Source organism: Polypterus senegalus, chromosome 4 (genome assembly GCF_016835505.1).
Source record: "Polypterus senegalus isolate Bchr_013 chromosome 4, ASM1683550v1, whole genome shotgun sequence".
In the NCBI taxonomy this organism is placed as follows: domain Eukaryota; kingdom Metazoa; phylum Chordata; class Cladistia; order Polypteriformes; family Polypteridae; genus Polypterus; species Polypterus senegalus.
In genome coordinates, this window is record NC_053157.1 from 84,474,567 (window position 1) to 84,500,368 (window position 25,802).

Sequence of the window (25,802 nt, forward strand, 5' to 3'; positions counted from 1 at the left end):
AAAGGGACACATATGAAAAGGTATTAAGGGAAATAGCACTGATAAGAAAAACCACAGGACACAATGAAATTACCTACTGAGTATGTGTATAGGGAGAACAGTAAAGGGCCCAGCACTAGGCCTTGGGGCATGTTGTGCTTGCTTGGTGCACCCTTGACATCTCTTCAAGCCAGAAGGTAGTCCCAGTAATGAAAGGTCAGAGAGGATGGCAAGGTGGATCTGGTGCTTGACCATGTTGTATTCAGAGGAGATATCTAGTAGGATGAGAATAGAAGACATGTTAGTTGCTCTAGCCCACTATAAGATATAGACAATGGTAAGTAGAGTTGTCTTTATGGAATGGACCTTGCTGAAGATTGGCTGATTAGGGTCAAGCAATCTAATCAGTACAACCAATTGAGATGTTTGAAATGCATATCAAGATATTTGAAAATGATTTTATCATTATTTTAAAATACCCATTATACATTTTAAGATATCCTAAAAGACAGGAAGTCCTACTGAAAAATTTTACAGGAAGTAAAATCAAAATCACATTGTTATATTTAAAAACAGAAGAGGGCATGAGTTTTATGTATTTTAAAAAATAGGGACAATTATTTTGAGATATCTTGAAATGAACTGAGAGAGCTCATAAGCTGAAATCCATCCATCCATCCATCCATTTTCTAACCCGCTGAATCCGAATACAGGGTCACGGGGGTCTGCTGGAGCCAAACCCAGCCAACACAGGGCACAAGGCAGGAACCAATCCTGGGCAGGGTGCCAACCCACCGCAGGAAACACACAAACACACCCACACACCAAGCACACACTAGGGCCAATTTAGAATCGCCAATCCACCTAACCTGCATGTCTTTGGATTGTGGGAGGAAACCCGAGTGCCCGGAGGAAACCCACGCAGACACGGGAGAACATACAAACTCCATCGCAGGGAGGACCCGGGAAGCGAACCCGGGTCTCCTAACTGCGAGGCATAAGCTGAAATCCATACTTTTAAATGTTAATTTAGCTAGCCATATAATTACAGCAATTACAGTGTAGACAACATCCATCCATCCATTTTCTAACCCGCTGAATCCGAATACAGGGTCACGGGGGTCTGCTGGAGCCAATCCCAGCCAACACAGGGCACAAGGCAGGAACCAATCCTGGGCAGGGTGCCAACCCACCGCAGGACACACACAAACACACCCACACACCAAGCACACACTAGGGCCAATTTAGAATTGCCAATCCACCCAACCTACATGTCTTTGGATTGTGGGAGGAAACCGGAGCGCCCGGAGGAAACCCACGCAGACACGGGGAGAACATGCAAACTCCACGCAGGGAGGACCCGGGAAGCGAACCTGGGTCTCCTAACTGCGAGGCAGCAGTGCTACCACTGCGCCACCGTGCCGCCCTGTAGACAACAATGGTGGCAATTTTTTTTTTTTATTACAGCAGTATTTCGAATAAAAACAAAATGGTGTATAGATTTGAGAAATTGTTACATGATCATTGAAATCCATGTCTCCAGAGGATTTTCTATATAGATTGTATCTATGAACAGGTATATTAAAAATTGCTGCATCATTGCAGTGCCTTTAGTTATATCTTATCACTTCCAGCAAAATGATAAATAAATAAAATTCATTCTGAAGATGTACATTTATGTATGCTTAATGTCCTTATATGGGAAATCCAGTACATTACAAATTATACAGAAATCACAATTTAAAGATTCTAAGCAGTCATACATTTGCATTTTACCCTTTTGGCTTTGATGCAACACTAATTAACCAACCTTTTTGATAACATCAATAAGCTTGTTCAGCAAATTATGTGACAGTAGTGGCCAGGTTTAATTAAGATATGTAAACTGGGAGAGCCCAGTACATCAAAAAGCACAGATGCTGCAGAACCACTAAGAACCAGTGGTGATAAAATTTTAGCCAAACCGCAAAACAGTGAAGGTCACAATTCATTTTAATGATCATAGATGAACTCTTTAATTTTCTTCTTTAATGCAAAGTTTTTAGCTAGTGTGATAAAATCAGAGACTCAATCCTTGACATTCCAAAGGTTTGCAATCAAATTATTCTATGCAGTGTATCGAGGAATTAGAAATGTTAGGATTGAAAGCAGATTGAATGTTATATGAAGATGGCTAACCCATACTGCAAGCAGTTTTCATTCATAACCAGAGCAGAACATGACTCAAAACAAAAAAAGCATGCTTTACTTGAAAGAGATACTTTATCACTGAAAACCTGTAACAGTTAGTGTAAAATGCAAACTTTGGTACATGTTAAAAAATGTTAATTTGTTGTAATAATAAGCAAAAAGAACATTAAATTAAAAAGCAATATTTGAAAAGTAAAAGGAAAATCAAATTGCTAAACTCTAACCACAAAGAAATTAAAGGGCTATTGCTACAGGCAACTGCCAAAACAAAAACTGACTGCAGAATCCAGCATTTTTGCATAAGTACTGTATATTGTCTCAGGTCTTCCATCTTATAAATAAATAAAACTAGTTGCAGTCGGGCCACTTCCAAAACATAAAAAGTGGTGGCCAAAAATAGTGAAGAGTGTTTAGAATATGTTCCTATACTTTGGCAAGCATACTGGAAAACTTGACCATATCTTAAAATGCATTTCATGCATGCAAAGATACATTTCAGTCTTCAGAATTACAAAAAAGGATGTACAACTGTTGCACTTGCTGTTCATGGTGTGTAAGCTAGTAAGTTGCAATATCAATTTCCTTGGACCCTAAAGTAACCAATTCTGCTTCTCTCAAATTTCGAAAGTTACTAATCTCAGTCATTTTTCTGATCAGATTCTAGGATGAATGGAGTTAAAGTGATGCTCAAGAAATTCAGTCATTTGTGATTGTACCACTTCTTTTTGCAACTGACACAGTCTATTTAAAGGGCTCATTACCAGGGCATTTGCTTTTATCCTAATAAGAATAAGAATTATAAGAAGTTTCATGAATCTGAGTCCCTCAGAATTGTTTAATTAGCTAATAGCTAAAGTTTCCCTTAAGTTATATCTTCAATGTTGTCAATATTTCTACTTCTACAAAATGATTTGGTAGTGTATTCCACATTCCATCATAAATGTATTTAATTTTGTAGCCCTCTATTTATTTCTGTACTTAACCCATTATATTTTATTGTTGCCCCAGAGCATATGATTTGCTATATACAGTGTGAGGTTGCCAAGGTAATCACAGGTTCGCAGCATAGCGCCACGGAAACAACTACAAGCTGATCGAGTTTGTGATATACTTGCCTGTCACCGATGGGTGATGCAAAGAACATTATAAATGCATGGAACAGTATAACTTGGCCACTGACCCGGCCCCGACTATGCCCATTTGCTGTGTCTGTGTATAGGAGAGTGGTAGCTCCCGCTGCAATAAATAACCTTGCTGTTCTTGTTTCAAGTTGAAAAAATCTGGTTTTGCTAAAGAACCGAGACTCAGCTTCATATTTTGGGGTGCAAGACAGGGACTCACAACAGTAACTGAAAGAATTCTTATTGAATAATTTTAGACATGCCCTAGAAAATGTAACCACATGTAAAAAATAAATCTTTAATTTTAATATAACAATTATAGAATGTTCCATCGTAAGAAACCTTTCTGGGCAAACAAGTATACACCACACTATCAAATAAAATAAAGGAATAGCACAATAACAAGAAAGAACACAGTACATCTAATAATTCCAGACAATAGAATTGCCTTGAAGATATACTTGACACAAAAAGAATAAAAAGTTGCAGTAGTGATACACAAAGAAATATTTTGTAAGAAATCGGTATATTTAAAATAGTTTCAAGCTATGGTGTAAAACTAAAAAGAGACCATGAGAGCAAAATAATACTGTGTGGTGAGTATTGACTGAAAAAACACTTTGCATTGTTTAAGTTAGAGTAACAGCATTTTATGGCATTATATAAAAATATAATACCTTTTCCCCAACATAATGATAATTGGTTGCCATGTTTCTTTCTTTGAAAGAACACTAATAAGACATGAGTTACCAAAAAATTTAAATCACATTATTTTTTGTCTAGTGTAGTTGTATTTCTTTTTTACATTTATTATAATAGGTTTTCATTTTGCACAGTAAATTACACATCAACAAGATTACTTATTTGTATATAACTTGAAGTTTGAGCTGGTACGAGGATATCAAGTAAGCTGATGTATTTTTAATAAAATTATGTATTTAAAAATGTTCTTGTTTATCATGGTGCAGGTGAGTGATGAAATGTTGCCTGTTGGTCACTGTATACTGCACATGTGAAAATAATACTACTACATTTACTACAATCAATTTGAACAAGAATTGTGAAAAAAACAGCATTTAAAAACAATACCAAACAGATAGGTCTTCATTCTAGATCTGAGTATTGCAACGGACAGAATATTAACAATAACCCTAATAGTAGAGTTCCAAGAGGAGGATTCACAGGCTGAATGAGCATTTTCCTAGAGTTGTGAACAATTAAGAGGCATACATCAAAATATCTTGATTATATGATATACTGTAGTTATATGGTGTACTGTCAAATACTGAGACACTCTGACATCACAATATACATCAGGACACCACTGTATAATCTAACACCCTTCTGACAGAACAAAGAATTCCACTTCACAGAAAGGAATACTTTTAAGAAAAATCACAAAATAAAGAAAAGTGTACATTAACCTGAAGTACTGTTTTTATCGCAAAAATTTGATAACTAGGAAGTGCACAGTACAGACCTTTATCTAATCTCTATATAGTATATAAAATCCTAAGCCTAAAAGTGCAACGATTTTGTGAAATATTTTGTGCAACAATTTTATGTCACATTTTTATGTCACCTTTTTTGTCACACTTTAAATCAGGCTTATTTTAAAACCTACATATATATATATGTTTGGTATTATTATTTTCAGAATTTATCGAACTTTAATGTGATGTTGTTAGATTTTCAGATTCTTATTCAATTTTTAAATTATAAACTATAAAATATCAAGAACTCACATCCCGCTAGGCAAGACTTTGTGCCAAGACATTTAACCACGCCCGGGGCCGGAAATAAAAGACAAACAGTCGATGACAAAGACAGCTGTCTACAGGCTTTTAAATGTTTGAAGCACCGTGCAAGATGCAATCCAGCAGCTGATTGAGCAAAGAGGAGGTAAAAAAAAACCCCCAAAAAACTGCATTTGTTTCCCATTGTATCACTATTTAAGAGAGGGTTGCGAAAGAGTGACTGCATCTGCTTGGGGTGCGTTCAGCCCCCCTCTTCACAAAACAAGTGGCAGAGAACTTGAAGTGGCTGGTGCATAGCACAGGCCAAGGGGGTTGGAAACCCCTTGGTACTGTTATATTAATGACTTCACACAATGCACACATCTGGTTGTCCACCCAAACTCCAAAATACTGGCTTCAACAAATAATAAATATGGCATCAATAACACATGAAATTACTGTATATTAACAATCTTAAATACATCTTTTACCTAAAAAAGCTACACTATTAAGTTCTACATGTCATAAAAACAAACACAGATTATAACACATTGTGCCTTCTTGTGAGTTGACCTTCAAAATGGGCTGTGATAGAACTGTTCTTGATAGAGTATTGAAAAAAGTACTTAGGGACAAATCAAGGGGAATATCTTGGAGACTAAACAAAACAAACAATCTATGGTACACTCATCTATACCTTATATCCTCGAGTCAGCTTGTCATTCACATTCATAACATTTGTGCATATTTAAGTGCTTAATGAGTTTTTTAGAACTCACAGCAAAATAATTGGAAATGTACTGTATACATTATATTCATCTATGTGGCAAAGGAGGAGAGACAAAAACCCTCTGCACAAACAGAGAAGCTTATAGGGAAGATCATTCTGCTAGGCTACAATTCCTAATGTAACTGGGTCCTGGACATCCAGACAGAGACACTCCAGACAGTCCATGATGAAAACACAACCTGCAGTACCATCACACTGAGCGCTGGTGCCCCCAGGGGCTGTGTATTCAACCAACTTCTATTTACCTGTTCTTGATTGTATGGCTGTGTACAGCTCTAACACTATCAAGTTTGACAAAACAGGGGTGGGTCTCATCAGGAATGGAAATGAGTCAGTTTACAGAATGGAGATAAGACGATCGGCAGAATGGAGAAAATGCAACATTGTGTCTCTTAATATGGACAAGACAAAAGAGGTGATTGTTGATTTTAGGAAGGTCCATGCTGTCTGCACCCCACTGCACATTGAGAACTGTGTGGTGTTACTGGCCAAGAGCTCCAACTTCCTTGGCATGAAACTGGCAGCTGACCTTACTTAACGTAATTAACACAATCTTCATAGCCAAGAAGGTGTAGCAGTGCCTGTGTTTCCTTCAGAGCCTGAAGAAGGCAAGACTGCACCCCTCATTCTCACCATATTCTACAGGAGCACAATTAAGAGCATTCTAACCAGCTGCATCACTGTCTGGTTTGGGAATGCATTGTCTCTGACCATAAGGTCCTGCAACAGATAGTGCAGACTGCAGAGAAGATCATTGGGTTCTCTCTGCCCTCCATTGAAGGCATTTTTGTAAAGTTTTGTATCTGCAAAGCATACAGCACTGTGAAGGATCGCTCCCACAGTCTCTTTCTTATACTTCCATCTGGAAGAAAGTACTATAGCGTTCAGACCAGTTCTACCAGGTACTACAACAGCTTGTATCCTTTGGCTATCTGGACTCTGAACTCTGTCCTGCTCCATGCCCTCAGATCTGACCCTAATAGCAAATTTATATACAGTACATTTGTCACGCTTGACGCTGTTTTTTATTATTAGTTTTACAGTTATTATTTATTAATTTATTTTTATTATTTCAAATTCTTATCTTCTATTCACATACCTATTATTTATTTTTAATTATTATCCGTTACAGTATTATATAGTTCTTTACTTGTCTTGCAATTGTTCTATATTTATGTGTATACTTCAATACTTTGAATAATTGGTATGACAATAAAGCCACTTAACTTGAAAGAAAAAAAAAACCTATGGGGTTTATAGTCAAAATCCAACTGATGTGTTCACTGTAAGTCTGAAAGAAGCCTAAAGAAGAATTTAATGTTTTTCTAGTTGTATACATCTGCTGAAAATTTCTTCTGCAGGCATCTGTTCTAAAAAGTTTTGTTCAGTTTCTTCTCATTGAACAAATAAGTGCACCAGTATTGATTACCCAGAAAATAAATAGTTTTACAGCATGAGTTTATTTGATTCACAAAATAAGCAAAAGGAATAACATATAGCTTTAGATTTTAAAATATGAATTAAAATTATTTCGTAATCTTTCAGATTACTGATGAATTGTGATATTTTGAAATGTACTGAAACATTTAATGAAAAATTTTAAAAAGCACAAAAGGGTGGCACTTTTGCAAAATAAATATTTAGTAAGTTTAAATAAAACTAATTTTTCTCCCAATTTCTTGCATCATATACTGTTTGCATTTCAAAAGCACAGATCTAAAAAGTTGTACGGTGAATTATGCAATTTGCATATTTTGCCTTTATAAAGTAGAAGGTTGATTTTGCATTGCTCTGTTATGACTTCATTTTAATTTAATCCTACCTCAACAGTTTAAGCAGGTGTGTGAAAATTACATGTACAGGTCACAGTGTGTAAGCTGCTAAATGGCTCATTTCAGTTCGCTTTCCACAATCCTTGCATAAAGAACTTCATAGAGGTAAGAAGTAAGTGTATTTCCTCTCAAATTCCAATATTGACATAAATTACACGATTTGATATTTAACTCATTTTTCTCTTTTACTAGCTGTGCAATCTCTCCCCTCACCATGATGAAAAACAAATACTAAACCAATTGGATGGAGTGTAATGTGAGACACGTTTGGCAAAATGATCTTGCTGCTATTTCTCTCAAGGAAATTCATCAGACCTGTAGTCAATCAGGCTGAATGAGTGATTAAGTAAAGTTATGCTGATGTTCAGCATTACAAATGAATGAAATTGCTGTGAATTGTATAAAGGGCTATAAACAATATAATGCGTTTTCCAGAGCATTAAGCCTTAACTGCTTTGTTAACATTTTCTGTGTATACAAATTAGTAGGAAACATGTGCAAAACTCCACATTTGGTTGCTTGGAACATCGTAACAAATTCAAAAATAGTATTAATAGGGAAAAGTCAGAAAAATATTTTGTGAATATTCTTCAATGTGGCAATTCATTGAAGGCTGAAAATACAGATATAACCCTTTAAATTTCAAGCAGTTAGGGACTACTCCCTTACTTCTGCAGGGTGAATAAAATTAGAGCCTTGTTTGTTGGGCTAACTTCTACTGGAATCATTTCCTCACCTGCATTAACATTGATGTTTGTTTTTAAGTATAAATTAGGATGCTATGTAAATCAATCAGGATTAAAAGGAGCTTCTTGTAAATAGTTTTTTCTCCATATTGTAATTCTGTCCTTGTTATATATTCAAATAGGATTTCAGCATCAGAAATGATAGATTTTATAATTATATGACCATTCATTCAAACACTGCATAATTGTTGACAAACTTGCACAGAAATGTTTGGCAAAATGCTCCAAAGTGTATTTCACTGTGAATAATCTGTATTTTCCTGGAAATTCCTTGCAGCCACCTTATTGATTTTTTTCCCAGCACTACATGAGGCTTTGCAAAGCCACCATGACTTCAGAGCTGTAGCAGCCATCCATTTTGCAGAGTTGGGCAAAGTTCAGGAACATTTCTATAGTCTCACCAATCTCACAGTGAAGTGAACCCTGCAGGGTCCACTAATAACTATTGCACAACATTCATTAGGGTGAAATGAGAATTAGACTTTGTCTTAAATTATTGCAAGGATTATATATTATTTAATTTTTTTTTTTTTTTTTTAAGTGTTCTAATATGGATAAATACAATATATAAAAGTAGTGGGTCACTGTTGTCATTTTTGATTATTTTTGCATTTAACTTACATAATACCCACATAATAACATTACTTTGTTGTCATTAGTCTTCTTAGCATTGTATAAAAGGAGGTGCAACACAAACTCTGAGATTGCTGTTGCAGTTAACATTCGGATGTCAAACAGTTTGTACTTCCTGGATACGCTTAACATCAAGGAAGTGAAGTACTCATTGGTGATACCATTAAGATGGATCTGTTAGCTAACTGTAAGGAAGGAAAAATGTTCAACATGATGCATCACAAGTACAAAACTAATTCCTTTTCAGCTACACAAAAGTTCTGATATGGTGATGTAGCTATAGAAATGGAAAAATGTAACCTTTATACACTGTTATGTCCTACATGGCCATATATAAAGTTCCACAGGCCACTGATGTCGAAGCTCATAAGGCACTTCCTCACTTCATCATCCCACTAGGCACATGCATTTATTCACACATTATGAATATCAAGTATGTCAATAATAAATTAGGTATAGGTAGGGGTGTGTGGTACACCGGTAGAAATGAGACCTAGGTAGGGCTTGTTCTGATAACATCCACTGAGGCAGTATTCAGTCAATGGAGATGTATATTTATTTTCTTTAGTATGTCTTTATATTGTGTTTAAAAAGATGTTATCAAAGGCAATATTAAAGTTGAGTTTGAATACTTATACTCTTTGAATGCTTATTTTCTATTGTCAATAATGTTTAATTTTTTTACAGTATAGACCAATCATTGCATATATTTTCCAAGAATATATATCCTAAAAAACATGTGCAATGTATTTTTATTTCTTGTTCAATTCTTCTTATTTTATTATTTTGCACAATACAGATATGTTGGAATTGCCTCAGTTGATTATAATGGTCTTTATGAAAAAAGTAAATTACAGTAGAAATACCCACTAATAACCTAATAAATCGGACCAACAGAAACACTTGGGGTCTCATTTAAAAAACATTGCGTGGATTTGAGTGTGAAAATGTGCAGATGGCCAAAGAAAGAAAAAAAAAAAAAGGAAAATATATACGCTGAAAAAAACAAGATCTCTAAAATCTTGCATACACTCATTTCTACACAGTGTACCTTTTGTAAATCACAATCACTTTGTAAATATGCAAACATGAAAATGCACCAAACACCGCCCTTTATCATTCATATATGAATCATACTAATCAGCCTCATACATAGGCAATTAAGAAGCTGCAGAACTTTATTGGCTGGTAACATGGCCTTGCTCCAAAGTGTCAAGACCCCATCACCTGCATTCAAGAGTATCAGTATGTGCTTTACAACTGAAAGTGCAAGATCAAGTGTGGCATTATAACACCTTCAGGGTTTTGGTTATGGAAAGGCGTAAGGTGCCAGTGTCTGTGCAGGTAGCCACTATTACCTGGCACATGTAAGTGACATGATTGTTGTTTCAATGAATAGTACAGGCCATATGAAAAACTAAAGGATCTGCTAGTTACCATACCAAAAAACCAGCCACCACATGCAACATCATCACATCTATCAAAAATACTTTGCATCAAAATAAAAGAATCATGGGAACTTTTAACAGACACATCTTGGCATCGCAGATGACTTGTGAATTAATGGAATGTAACTGCTTAAGCTTAACAAAAGCAGTGTCATTCTTGCTAGGTTCACTTATTGCAATATGAGTGTAGCAAAGTGCTCTGAGAACGTTTGTAGAACAAGACACAGCTGCAAATTGATTTTAAATGCTGGGAAAAGCCTGTTATGTTTTATGTATGTACACTCAGTCCATACAAAAAACTGTACAGTGTCTCAATGGGCAGTTAATGGCTTCTAGCGCAGCAGGCATGATGGAGTAAAGCTTGGCTGAAGTATTCCTGATGTGTTGGCCAATACCCTGAGAAGTGGCAACAAGAATTCTATATAAACTGGTGAAAAACAAAAAAAAGAAATTCTTCAATCCAAATACGCAGCAATCCAACCCCCCCACCCAATATGCTTTAATATGTTTGTCACTTCAATACACATTATACTGTAATATCGGCTTGGTAATATGAATTATTACACATGTGAGTTATCATTTAGTAAATTTGGCTGTAATTTCCCTACTTGATTTAGGGTGTTAACACTTCCCAATTTCACAAAAATGCTACATATTTGCAGACAGACGTTTCAAGCATCTTTTTAGGTGTACGCAAGCTTTAAACATGAGGCACCTGGATTTAGTTTGAAAACTATATGCACATAGATTATACCATAATACCACCCACCCCTACAGGGATTGAAGTAAAAAAAAAAAAAAAAACTTTACATCGGGTCAAATTCACCTTCCTTTTTGGTCCATTAGTGTATTTCAATAATAGCAACAAATGAATTAATGACTGTCATCTACCAGAAATCAACTTTCTTGAGATAGCACAATAAGCAAATATCAATTAAATATATTTTAAAAGCACTACGTGGTACTACAGGGAGATTCACTGGAAAGAGGCCCCGAATATTCTGTTGTAACTTTCATTAGGATGAAGCAATCTGAAGTAAAAAAAATACTATATACCTTGATGTATGTGTAATCGATTGCATTACATGCAATGCTGGAAGTGGTTTCCGTTTTCTGGCAGACACATTTCGACACACTCCATGTTCCTGAACATATTGGCAAGAGTCTAGGGTGGAATAGCAGCAGTTTCACATTGGATGTTTTCCTTCATATCTTCCACTTTTAGACTTTTCCTTTGACCATACCCCAAAGGAAGAAGTCTGGTGGTGTGAGATACAGCGATCGTGGTAGCCAAAGCCCCTTTGAAATTACCCTGTTGCCGAAGAAGGACTCAATTTCTGCCATGCTCCTTGCTGATGTGTGGCACATTGCTTCCTCTTTCTGGAAGTAACCTTCTATTAGCTCACAATCATCCAGATGATTCTGACATCACCATGAAGGCGCACTACTCGATACTTACTGTACACCACCATCCTGATGAGATGTTGAGTGACTGACTGAATGGGTACAGTCGGCATGGACCCAGAAGTTATAAATGGAGATTAAATGTCGCAACGGCTGTCTGGCCCCTACCTCATCGCTCTGCTGCAGGGGAGCCCTGGCTTGTTCGACGCTTCATATACTGAGGAGCACATTGCACGTTGTTTCATTCAGATTGCTTCGTCCTAGCTTTATAGTTAAAAGGTGTCATGTAACAGAGCAAGTTAGTCTGCATATTTGCACCAAACGAAATTAAAAATTTTCATTTGGGTTTGGCATTATTTTGTGCATCTTATTTACCCGCAGCTGCCCCATTATCCTGCACATTGTAGCTCACGTCTATGTTGTTATGGGGGTTGTGTTATGGGATGATGCAGAATTGAGCCACACATTCCTGGTAGAAGCTGTGATAGTAGCCTTTTCCTGACTCAACTTGTTCAACTAATTTTGACTTGTTTATTTTTTTTAATTTTAGGTATCATTTTCACCAAAGTAGCAACTTTTGTTTCAATCTTTTTTTTATTACACCATTGGTCTCTCATCAATTTAGATTTTTTTTTTAACTGTGCTGATTATCCCCTACCCATGTTAACCAACCAGGACTCATATTTCTTTAGGTGAGGTTGGATAGGTTTACAATCGAAAGGATCAAGGCCAGGTAGGGCTGTGTGCTGGATAGCGGATTACTGTGAGTGCCTGTACTATAGGCGAAAACATGAACACTTCCTGTAATTAGTCGTTTTTTCTTTCAAATTTTGAGGGCCCTTTGCAAGCCCTAGGCCCTAGGGTGTGCACCAAAGGTGACCTGATGGTAGATCCAGCCATGATATCCTAGTTATAAATATGAAGGAGAACTTCAAATTCTTGGGCATCACTATGGAATATTTACATATCTACTTAGATCAAGAAAGAACACCAAGGATTATTAACTGAGAAATTAAAAAAATGAATCCGAGGGTCAAAGGTGGAAATTACTCTATTTTACATGTTAGTGGTGGAGTTGTTTCAATAACCATGTTAATGGCTTTATTTCTGCCAAGGTCAAAAAACAAACAGTTGTGCGTAGTACTTCTAAAATTACAGGATGCCAACTCCCTCCGTAAAACTGCTCTATTGTTTCAAGACGAATCAAAAGACTTAGGGTTCTTTATTTGTCTTGTTTCCTTGAACCCTAATAATCACCAAGTTGTTCATGATATGTCGGTTTTCTTCCCACATCACAAAAGATGTGAATGTTAGTTTAAATACCAGTACTAAACTGGACTCAGTGCGAGTTTGTGTTTCAATGGACCTTGTGATTGGCTGGTGCCCTACCAAGGGCTTGTGCTCAATGCTGCAAAAGCAAACTCTTAATGTTATGTTAAACATGAAAATTCCATTCCTATGTTTAACAGACTACAACTAACACGTCAGTCAATGGGAAAGTGGGAGATGGATGCAACTTCTGGTAACTCTTTTTATAAAACTTTCATATATTGCTGGATCTTACTAGTATTTATTCCTTGAAATTTCCATTGCCGTCTGAGCTTGCAGTTATGAAACTTGCAAATGAGGCTCTATTTTCAGAAATTGCTTGACAGATGAAACAAAATGTACTGATGCTATTTAAACAGCATTTTCAGCTGTGTTAAGTATTTCATCTATTTGACATACCAAACAGAAATTAGTTCAGGATTAGTTTTAGTGTGCAAACCCTTAGTGAGGAACAAAATGACATTATAAGTAGATTGATAGAACGCAGCATTAATCTGATTGTTGTAATTAATCAATAAATAATTCATTTGGCATCATGTAAGGACAGCTTTCCAAAAACTCAGGAAACAACTTAGGGTTGACACTCTGACACCACTAGCATGTTGAAAACTTGCTACTTTTCATAAATATACTGATTTCTGTTAAAGATCATTACAATCAAACCATTCATTCATATGTATATGATGGTGTTGGGATAGGCTTTAACACCATGCAGTCCTTTATTATATTGAACATAATAAAATGGGGTCCTAATGGCAACTTTTTACACAAGGGAAATAAAATAGGACTATGACACACTTTCCTTTGTTAGAAGAAAACATACAAGAAGAGGTTGGGTAAATAAGAGAAAATAAAATCTATAACTTTTGACATTTCTGGACTAACTATATGGGTCAGTGAGCCCTAAATCTCAAAAAGCCTCAAATGGATGGTTTTAATTCAACATAATACCTACAAAAGTTTACAAAACACAAGTTCTCTCTCTCCACCATTCATATTTCTCTCCTCACCTCTCCTCTCACCACTGCACTGCCCTCCTCCCATTGAGTGTTGCCTTCCTTCCTCCCAGCTAAGACTGAATAAGAGAGTACAGTCCCTTTTATTGAGGTCGTGGGAGTACCTCTGGTGCCAGGGCCACTGCCCAATGGAAGTACTTCCCAGTCACATGGAAGTCCCTTGAAATGGGGAGTGCACCACCCTGCAGCTCCCTCTTGTGGCAAACATGGACCCCAGCAGGCCTGTGCTGCAATTACAATTGCCAGCATTCCCTGCTGGTTCCCGAAAGGGTGCCAACATGGAGGGCTGCAGCCATCTAACACCTGGGGGGATTAAACATCCCCCAGAGGCTGTTCTTCTCTGTCCTCTTCATTTCTTATCCCGGGGAAGGTAATAACCCCATGTCCGGTCCAGACGCCTGTGTATTTATTTGAACCATCAGTTCCGGTTGAGATATCTGTCTGTTAGGGCCACCTAGTCCAGGTACAATCTCCTTCCTTCTCTTGGCCGGGAGACCCTTGGGGCCTCCCGTCCAGGTAAGGGATCTTCCTGGTTTCTGGCTGGGATGCTCGTCCATTCCGTGTGACACCTACATGTGTTTCTACTGTATGTACCTTGCTGCCTACCTCACCCATTTGCCCACCTAGCTAGTGCACTAAAGCACTCCACTAATCCGTCCTCCCTGCTTCTTCCTTGACCATGACTTCTCTCCTCCTATCAGCTGAGCTTTCTACCCTTTACTTTCCTGTAAATTCCAGACTTCATTATTGTCTGTAGAGCTCCCCTCTGGCCAAGCTGTAGAATCACATGGGGGCAACTAGTTTTTCTATAAAAAACACAAGGCTAGAACTGTTAGACAGCCCATGGTATCCATCTATTCTTCCTTCTTGGTGGAACAGTGCTATCTCCAGCTGCATCTGCTGATTGCCTATTCGGGCATAAAGCACACTGCCCATTCCCAATGCCCCCTGCTCTTCCATACTGGCATATGTAAGTCATCTACTGTTGCCAAAGTGGCTAACTCTTCTGGATGTCTCATGGGGGACTTCTTTTGCCATATGCCAGCCTAGCAGTGCCCTTGTCCAGAAATGCGCTTGCAAGGTGGGTTCGCCCTTCACAGTGAGTTCTGAATATAAATAAATTACTGACACGGCTCAGTACAAAAAGGAAGATCTCTTGAGTGATACTGCATATATGCAGAAAGTGTTTTGTGGTTAGACTTTTTGATCTAACTATAAATCTACATGGAAAATTGCTTGAGGGTGCCAAGCATTTTAGGCTATCAAAAGTGGCAACTGCGCAAGACAATGCCCAAAGGCTGTTGTTACACTGGCGAGTACTAAAAGAAGAAAATTTTCTGGCAATATTTGAAGATAGCATTTCATCAACAATCCTCAACTAGTTTGTCAGAACAGGAGCGATTTGCCTGGAAAATGTGGTGCAAACAACAAAGCGCCACTGTTCAGAAATAGTGGAAACTTGTTTAAAAAAAAGAAAAAAAACTCAGAGCAGTGATTGCTGCCAAACTTGCCTCAGTCAAATATTGACTTATGGCATTATTAAGCAGTAATTTACAATGTACTGTGTAAGTTTGATTTTTTATTTTGCTGATTTTGATGAAATTTCAGTTTCACAGAATACTAAGAATTACATTTATAATGGCCATAAAGAAGTAATTTCTAAAAAAAAAAAAAAGATTATTTAAATGTATGAAAATGCATATGGCTAATAAATTAACAAAACGTAATTGTAAAAGCTGCCTAACACGGTTCAGATCTTCAGGGGACTAAAGCCTATCTCGAAAGTATTGGGTGCCCAGCTCAAAACAACCCTAAATAACAAACCAGTCTATTATAGGAGCCAGTCACACACTCCCCTGCATTCACATGGAGCCAATTTAGAGCCACCCATTAACCTAACATGTATGTGTCGGTTGATTTGGAAATTAAAATGGATTACCTGGAGAAAAGCCAAGCAGATATTTGAATAATGTTTAAAGTCCACATGGAGAACATACGGACATTGGGATTTGGACCCAGTATGTGGAATTCATTGAACCAGCCAGCACTAACCAATGTACCAACATGATTAAAAAAATGCAGCAACACTGCTTAAATTAGAAAATAAATATTCATGGTAAACTGTAAAAATGTCATCAGAAATGGGCTATTTAGATAAACTAAAATGGTTAAATCACAGAATATCCCATGAGGGATTAGATACTGTACATGGTACATTATTGCATATCTATCTATTTAAAACATACAAAAACACAGAATGGAAGTGATGGAAAAATACAGCACCTACTTTTCTTTGAAAAGTAAAGAATTGACCCACATAACTTCTTGAGAAGAGCTGAAAATTTGATTCTTAACAACTTGTGGCTTACAGAAAGCAAGTTGCATTATAGAGCTGGTTAGAAAAATCCATTATGAGTCTGCAGATCATTCCATGTTTCTGATGTAGTTTAAGAAATATATTCATCGAGTCAAGACAGTATAAACTGTAGTACATATGGCATAGTACATCCCAAAAAAAAAATTGGACAATACACAGTTGGTAATAAAACGTTATAGTTTATATGGAAGAAAATACATACAATAAATTATTAAAATATTTACCTCTGGAACATTAACATAAAAAAGCAAAAAAGAAATCAAAAAAGCTTGAATAACATACCACAAAGTAAACTAAAAAGGTGGTCCTAGTTAAAGTTGTTTGCAGCTTTGTAGTAAATTGTAATGATTTCTGAATGTTTGTCACCGATTCAAAGCTGCATGTAATTTTCTAGGTAACATCTGTGCAGGGGGACACTAAAGGGCTCTACTGATTGCAATTCTACTGCCACACCAGGGGTTGGTGCTTTGTCTGAATGCCTTTCTCTCTTCCTTCCTCTGGAGACAGGATGATTGACAGATAGAAAATCTGACATCACTTCTTGTGCCCATCCACCTGGACCCACCTCTTCCTGCCAGAAGGACTAAAATTTGGAAGCTCCACCATCTTTGCCAGTTCTGTCCTAAACTCATGTCTAAAAAGACCACTCTGCAGTTATTTGCTTCTTTTTCCCATTTTCCTTGCAATCTAATAATACGGGTTACCAGGCAAGTACCCTAACTCCTGATTGCTGTCTTTTGATTCTGTTACAATATATAGACACTTCCTATATTGGCTGTATCTTACGCTTTATAAACCACATACTGTATAAGACTTATTCACCTTGATCCTCTCCATTATCTTTGCCCTCTTTCTGTACTTGTACTGTAATTGTGCATTTTTGTGTTCCAAACTAGATTGAAAACTAGAAATAAAAGTCATACATCACAATAACATTCCTATTTAGTCTAGTTTTGAGTGTGTTCGCAAGATCTGTTTGTAAGTCCAGTAAAGTTAGCCTAGTCACCAAATGAACACAATGCAACCCCCAACTCCTATAGGAAACATGTACAGCTATTTGTATATAAGGAAATGCTTTTAAAAGGTAATACAGGTCAAATTCCATTACAATGAATATCGTTACAACATAATTTTCATTACAACGATGTATTTTTATGGTCTTGACAGTTTCCCCATAAGGTAGAGTCTATAAAAATCTTGTTACTACAAAATACATTCAGCAGATACTTTCATTACAATGAAGTGCCCAAATTCCTGAATGAATCATTCACAGAGCAGTTAGTTCTTTGGTCGCAGCTCAGTTGTGCACAATGATCACCGAACAGAGACATTGTAAATTTTTCTCTTTCTTCTAACTTTTCTCGTACTGTTTTTTTGCTGTGGTTTTCAGTGATACCTTTTGCTTATTATCCCTCCTATAGAAATGACAGACACGAAAAATGACAACAGTTCACATTAGATCTCTGTTTTTGGCAAGAAGAAAAAAGATATTGCCACGAAATTCAGAATTTCACCATTAACACTGTCAACTTTCCTGAAAGACTGACCAAAAATAGAAGAAAAATATTGGGTTGCAAACCTTGGGCCTCAGCGCAAACTTATGCGAACTGTTGCATTTGAAGATGTTGAAAAAGCAGCTTTTATGTGGTTCAGTGATGCTCGTTCAAGAAACATTCCTATGAGTGGGCCACTCATTCTAGGAAAGCAAAGTCACTGTTTATCACCTTGGGCCATGAAGATTTTAATGCCAGCTGTGGTTGGCACTTTCAGAATCGTTTTGGAATTGCAGCCAAAGCAATCTGTGGAGAAGAATCTGCAGTTCCAATTCAAAAAGCAAACGAATGGTGTACAGGTGAAATCAGAAAAATCATTTCAGCTTATAAGCCTGAGAACATCTACAATACTGATGAGACTGGAATCTTCTATTAGCTGCTACCACATCACACCTTAGCACTCAAAGGTGAGCTATGCTGAAGAGTAAAAAAAAAATCTAAACAAAATTTGACAGCTCTATGTTTCTGCAGTTCATGTGGCAGCCACAAAGTCATTCCTCTCATCATTGGCAAGTCAACCAATCTTCGGTGTTTTAAGTGCGTTACATTCCTTCCCTGCGAGTATAAAGCAAACCAGCAAGCTTGGATGACTCAAGGCATTTTGGAAAACTGGCTACAACAACTTGACAAGGATATGAAGAAGAAGAAAAGGAAGATTCTGCTTCTGATTGATAACTGTGCTGTGCACAGCATGCTTCCACATTTAAATAATTTTGTCGTTGAGTTCCTCCCACCCAATTGCACGACAGTGCTTCAGCCATTGGATTTAGGCATCATCTGCACACTGAAAGTGTATTATCGCAAGGAAATGCTGAGAATACTCGTCAGCATAACTTGTAGACAGGAGGAGATTAAAATTAACGCGAATGTAGCTATTGAAATGATTGCAAATGCCTGGACGCAAGTTTAAAAAAAGCACTATAGTGACAAATACAGAATATCATTACTACGAAACTTTCATTATAACAAAATATTTTTTAGGTCTGTGGCACTTCGTTGTAATGAAATTTGACCTGTATTTGTATTTTGTTGCAGATTTCTTGCGTATTTTAACAATAAATAACAAAGTACATTTTTATTTTCATTGTTTCCCATCAACTGATATTGCTGTATGCAGACATAACCTACCTCTCCTCAGCTCCCATCGAAAAGATATTTGTACTGTACAGTACACAAGAAAGTGCTTTTAAAAGTTAATGTTTTTATTTTTATTATAGATTTCTAGTGCATTTTAACAACAAACAACTGAAAGTTATGCTTTATGCCCATTGTTTTCCATTAGCTGATCTCAGTACAGTAGACTTGCTTACCGCTAATGAATGAGCCTATGTGATTGTCTTTAAATCCACTTCCAGCTGCCAATTGATACCTACTACCTGCTTAATATTGATGCCCAGTAAGTGCTTGCAGTGAAAATTAATGGAATGTTTTGAAGAGAGGATAAAAAAAAGGATCACAAAAAAAGTACTACCTGCACTCCAGTCTGAGTGTATCAGAATAAAAGCCCTCTCTAAGCCTGCGGTACTCCTGTTGTGATACTCATATATGAAGATCATACATTACAGTCAAACAAGTCAATGAGAACAAGCTGTTTACAACATCACACCAAAAATTCCTATTGCACCTGCACTCCACCACACAACTTAGTTTTGTATTGCATGTTAATGTGGTTCTCTTACTCTTAACGAATTTTCAATTGTGTCTCCTTGGTCTTGAATATTCTCTAGTCTTGATGTGATGTCCAATATGATGGCATCGATGATTCTGTCTTAGAATTTAATTCTCCTTGTGAAACTGTTTTAGACTCAATTGCTCCGCTCAAGATACGTTGTAATAAGGGAAGACCTGCTCCTTGGCTAAATGAAACTACGCTATCGCTGCACTGCGCCTGTCAAACTGCAGAATGGCATTGGAAAAAAGATAGACTGATTGTTTCTAAGCAGATTTTTAGGACTTCTCTATTCAACTTCCAGGTTGCAGTTAAGAAAGCTAAACATGATTTCTTCACTAATTTAGTATCCCATCATTCTAAGAATCCTAGGGTCTTATTTAATTCAATTAATGCGGCCATTCACCCTCATTCTGTGATGGGATTAAATAGCACTGTTCTTTCATGTGAGCAGTTTCTTTCATTCTTTGTCAGTAAAATTGATAACATTCGCTGTAGTATTGTTCCGACTGGCTATGAACTTCCTACTGTTAATCATGGTATTGTCTTGGAATCTTTTGATCTTATCTCACAGTTAAAAAGGACTATTGAAACCCTTAAAGCAGCTCTCAGTCCTCTTGATATTGTACCACCACGCCTCGTAGTGGAAGCTTTTGATGTTTTGGGTCCATCTTTACTAGCCATTATCAATGTTTCTATTAGTGAGGGAATTGTGTCCTCATTTTTTTAAACATGCTGCGGTACGTCCCTGTCCAAAAAAAGGCAGAGTTAGATCCTGGAGTTTTAGCCAATTTTCACCCGATTTCCCAATTGCCATTTCTGACTAAAATATTAGAAATAATTATTTACAGTGTAATCAATTGGTTGATCACCTTAACTCCAATAATTTATTTGAGATCCTGGATGGCTAATAATTTTCTTGATCTGAATCAAAGTAAAACGGAGGTGCTTATAGTGGGTCCATCAGCTAAAGCCCAAATTGGTCTTAGACTTCTCGGCTCTTTCTCTATCTTTCGCAAACCTCAAGTCCACAATCTTGGTGTTATCTTTGACAGTAACCTCTCTTTTGAGAAACAGGTTAATTCTGTAGTCAAGAGTTGCTTTTTACAGCTTCATCTATTAGGTAAGATCAAGCCTTTTTATCTTCTAGGGATCTTGAGAAAGCTACTCATGCTTTTATCTTTTCTCGCCTTGATTACTGCAACTCGCTGTATTCTGGGATTAGCAAAAGTTGGTCCAGAATGCTGCTGCTCACTTTCTGGTTGGGGCAAGAAAGTCTGATTCTGTTTCTCCAATATTAGCTTCTTCACACTGGCTGCCTGTCAGTTTTTGAATTGATTTTAAAATCTTGTTGCTAGTTTTTAAATCTTTACATTGGCTTGTTCCTGCCTATTGTGTGTTTTACACCAGCAATCTAGAGTGCTTAGATCTTCTGGGGCCTCATGTATAAACGGTGCGTACACACAGAAATGTTGCAAGAACTTTTCCACGTTCAAATCGCGATGTATAAAACCTACACTTGGCGTAAAGCCACACACTTTTCCACGGTACCTCATACCTTGTTGTACGCAAGTTCTCAGCTCGGTTTTGCAGACTGGCGTCACCCAGAGTCAAAGCAATGGTACTGTTCCTGTGTGGTTACTCATTATTTTCCTGACGCGGCTTTATAAATACACTGAAACTAACCGCATATTTATTAGTGTAACGCATCTGATTGTAATTAACTTGTAACAATATAATGGTCCAGGGAATAGCCATAGTATTCCAAATACCATAACTGCTTTAGCGTTGTTACTCTCACTGTACCTTCTTCTTCTTCTTTCAGCTCCTCCCATTAGGAGTTGCCACAGCGGATCATCTTTTTCCATATTACTCTCACTGCATGACTCGGAGTATTTATATCACTGTATCTGAGTGTGAATCACAGCAGCAGCTGATCGGAAAGAGAATTATTGGTATACAGCTTCAAGGACACGCTGTCTCAGCCACTGCAAAACGTTTTAAAGCCTTTCCTGTACAGACCTCGCGGTTCAGAAACAGTTTCATCCCAAGAACTTTAAATGCACTCAATCAATTGCACCTTGTAGAACTGTTTGTACTTATAAGTACAATCACCCCACTGTAAACTTGTACTATAGTTATAATATCGCACAACCTGAGCCACTTTATAAAGCGCGTATTTACATATGATGACAATATCATTTTTAAGGTGAAATGCAGCAAAATATGTTTATTAAATTATACAGATAAAACTTTAACTTCATTTAAATAATCTATATTCTTCACTGGGAGTGTCGTTAAGGATAGAATAATTAAACATGTACTACGAAGATATTTCAATGTTCCTTAAACGTTTTGAAGAATCGGCACTAAGCTTACAGATGGCTTAACTTCTATTACAGAGCTGATTGTGTGGCGATCGGTTACTTGGGCAAAGAAAAGGACTGACTGCAGTGACGGCTACGCCAATATATATTGAATATAACACAGAAAGAGAAAATAACAACACAGCTAAAAACGCAGCGACAAATTTCTGCAAAAGTTAAATGCTTGTGTCATGAGCACAACGAACGAGGCCATCCACCGTGCATAAGCTACCTTACTGATATTGGCGGCGAAGGAGCCACCGATTCTTCCTCTGCCCAGTGCCACCACAAGCCTAGAGCCGCCCCCGAGTACTGCTGCAATAAATTATTTCATCGAAGTGAAACACATGTTTAATAATGTGCTGTAACTCCTATCATCATGAAAATGATATCACGTATACATCTCAGTATTTTAGTTATTCAGAGAGCTGTAATATCACGAATGTAATGGATTTTGTGTCCAGTTGGAGGAAGAGAGCCGGTTTAAGAAGCAAGTAGTGATTCACACACATAGGCACAAAGAAGATCACATACAAAACAAAGCATTTAACGTGCTACTTTAATTACTATGTGATTTGAGAAACTGTTTAATTAAACGATTTTAAGATGAAATGTATGATGTTCTACTTTAATGACAAAATAAACTACATGATTAAAGTGGAAATGTCGAGATTGAAGTTGACATTTCGTGCTTTTTCCCTACTGTGTGCCTTTTTTTCTCTGTACCCTAATAAGCTTTCATATGACAATCAGACAGTGGGCTACAACTCGGCTTTTCACAGCGACTTTGATATGTGACTTTTTTTATTTCCGTCACTGTGCGATTTTGTGAACGTGAGCTTTCAAGTTTCTCCAACACGCTATGTCACTCGATCAACTTCCTTTTGTTGATTATACCACGGTTAATTTGAACAAATAGTATGTTTTTCCTTTGCCTCCACTTGGTATTCGCTGAAATTCTTATATTTTCCCCCTGTGCTTTTCCCATTGTCTTTTCACAGAAGGCTGAGTTTAAGGGCGATTTATATTCATTTGCATATTCAAAGAGGCGTAATTCTGGGAGGAGTTGGGGCGTTACATAAAGCGTGTACACGAGCATTACTTTTCACGCTGATCGGGATTTATGTAGCAGAACGTGGAAGTTGGAGTACGCACAGATTCCTGCATCTGGATTTTTCTGTGCGTAAGCACATTTCGGCTTTTGTGCTTACGCCATGTTATAGTGCGAGTTCTACGCACGGCGTTATACATGAGGCCCCTGATCAGTTGTCTCTTGTTGTCCTTTGTACTAAGTGTAAAACTAAGGGGGACAGGGCTTTTGCAGCTGCTGCTCCTTGCCTGTGGAACTCTTTACCTCATTACATAAAGGAGTCGTCTATAATTGAACTGTTCAAAACAAGATTAAAGACTCTTTTCTATTCACTTGCAATCCATGACTTACTGATGGTTTCCTCATTGAAATTATGTAACATTACTTTTATTTATTATTTATTTTATTTATGTTCATTTAGTTTATTTCTATTTATGTTATTCATGTTAATTGTATGTTTTTCTTTTATTCTATTATTGTAAAGCACTTTGGCCACAGCATTCCTATCTTGTTTTAAATGTGCTATATAAATAAATTTGACATTGGTATTGAACATGCTTAATTCTGGACATCTTGGGCTTGAAATAAAGCGTGTTAACTCAGCATAAACAGAGATACAGTCAAAACCACTTGTAGAGGATGCATGAATGTGACTGGAAATGTTATCAATAATAGTGTGGGTTTTGTGCTCTGCCTAGCACCGAACACATTAACTTACTTATGTACTGCCGTGAAATTTGATGTTACGCTAAAATGTATAATTTTTCACCTATGTAAATAAATTTAATTTATTGGACATGCACGTTCACATCATTAAAAGTTCATAACCTGAAGGTTCATATGTAGGGGACTTACTGTACATTGTTTATTCAAACTATACTCTCAGTGAAACTTTTGAAGCTTCTTCCTGATTGAGATGAAAAAAGATCTGAAGCATTCGAAGCTTTGAAAATAGAGACAACTGGTCGGTTGCAGAAACAACAGCAGCCATCAGCTCAACACAGCCAGCAGAGGAAGCACACATAGAAGCCCTTGTTGATCACATCGTTTTAATCAGACAGGCAAACTAAAAGTATTAGAGTGCTCCATGTGTTCATTTAGATCTTATGATAATTGCTGCAAGAATTTTTACAAGAACAAGAACATACACACGCATAACTCCAATTATTAAATCCTTACACTGGCTCCAAATTTTCAAAATCCTCCTTTTAACATATAAAGCCTTAAATGGCCAAGATCCGGCTTACTTATCTGAATTTATCATTACTTACCAACCAGAGCACACATTAAGATCTCAAGATGCTGGTCTGCTTATGATCCCAAGGATTAATAACATAACAGTGGGAGGCCATGCTTTTAGTTACAGTGCCCCTAAACTGTGGAATGGTCTGCCTGCTACTATAAGAGGTGCCCCTTCGGTCTCAGCTTTCAAATCCTGGCCAAAGACTCACAACTTCAGGTCAGCATATCCAGACTAAAGCTGCTGATTAACTGTACATATTGCATCCCTGTTAGTCATTAGCATTAAAACATAAGTAATATGACAGTTATAATTTGTTACTAACCCTCACCATTTCTCTTCTAGGTAATCAAATGTGGCAGTTGATGCCACTGCCCTACTGCCAAGTTGTTTTGCCTGTCCTTTCATCAGATTGGCTGACCCAGTGCTATCTCAGCTGTGGAATGGTCAATATTGGGCGGCAGCTTGATGGACAAATCTAAATCATATTATGTAATATCATCTACTGTTGAATTCTGCTCTGTACTTGTAATATTTCTATTGCACTTTTATATTGTATTGAGGATTACTTGTGTTCTGTTCTGTGTATTGTATTGTAATTACCCACTGCACGTCCAACCTACCTGGAAAGTTGTCTCTCTTTGAACTGCCTTTCCCAAGGTTTCTTCCATTTTTTCCCTACAAGGTTTTTTTGGGGAATTTTTCCTTGTCTTCTTAGAGAGTCAAGGCTGGGGGGCTGTCAAATGTAGGGCTCGTTAAAGCCCATTGCTGCACTCCTTGTGTGATTTTGGGCTATACAAAAATAAATTGAATTGTATTGTACTGAATGATAATGATGTTATCATTACAATGATTAGTATGGGTAACAATTTTCTATAATAAAGTGATGGCTAAATGTGTTGTCCTAAAGATGTAATTTGTTATCATTATAAATACTGTACCACTGTGCCAGTGCTTACTTGCCCTGAGTTGCAACAGATTCTTGCTCTTTACATTGCTCTTTATGGTACTTCACTATCTTTAGAAGGCTACTCATTGTTACTGCAGTAGTTTTGATTCATATGCTATTTTGGCAGGCTTGTTATTTTTATCGACTTTTCCTCAGCTGGTACTAAAGCTGCTTAATTGTATACTATTAGAGACTCTTCCCCAGGCTGATGCAGCTTGTCTGCGATGTAAACAATAAAAATACATCGACACTCAGAGCTGGCAAGCACCATTGTGATGCTACAGTAATTATAAGCCAACAGCAATTCATAGTTTTATGACAGCATTGTCACATC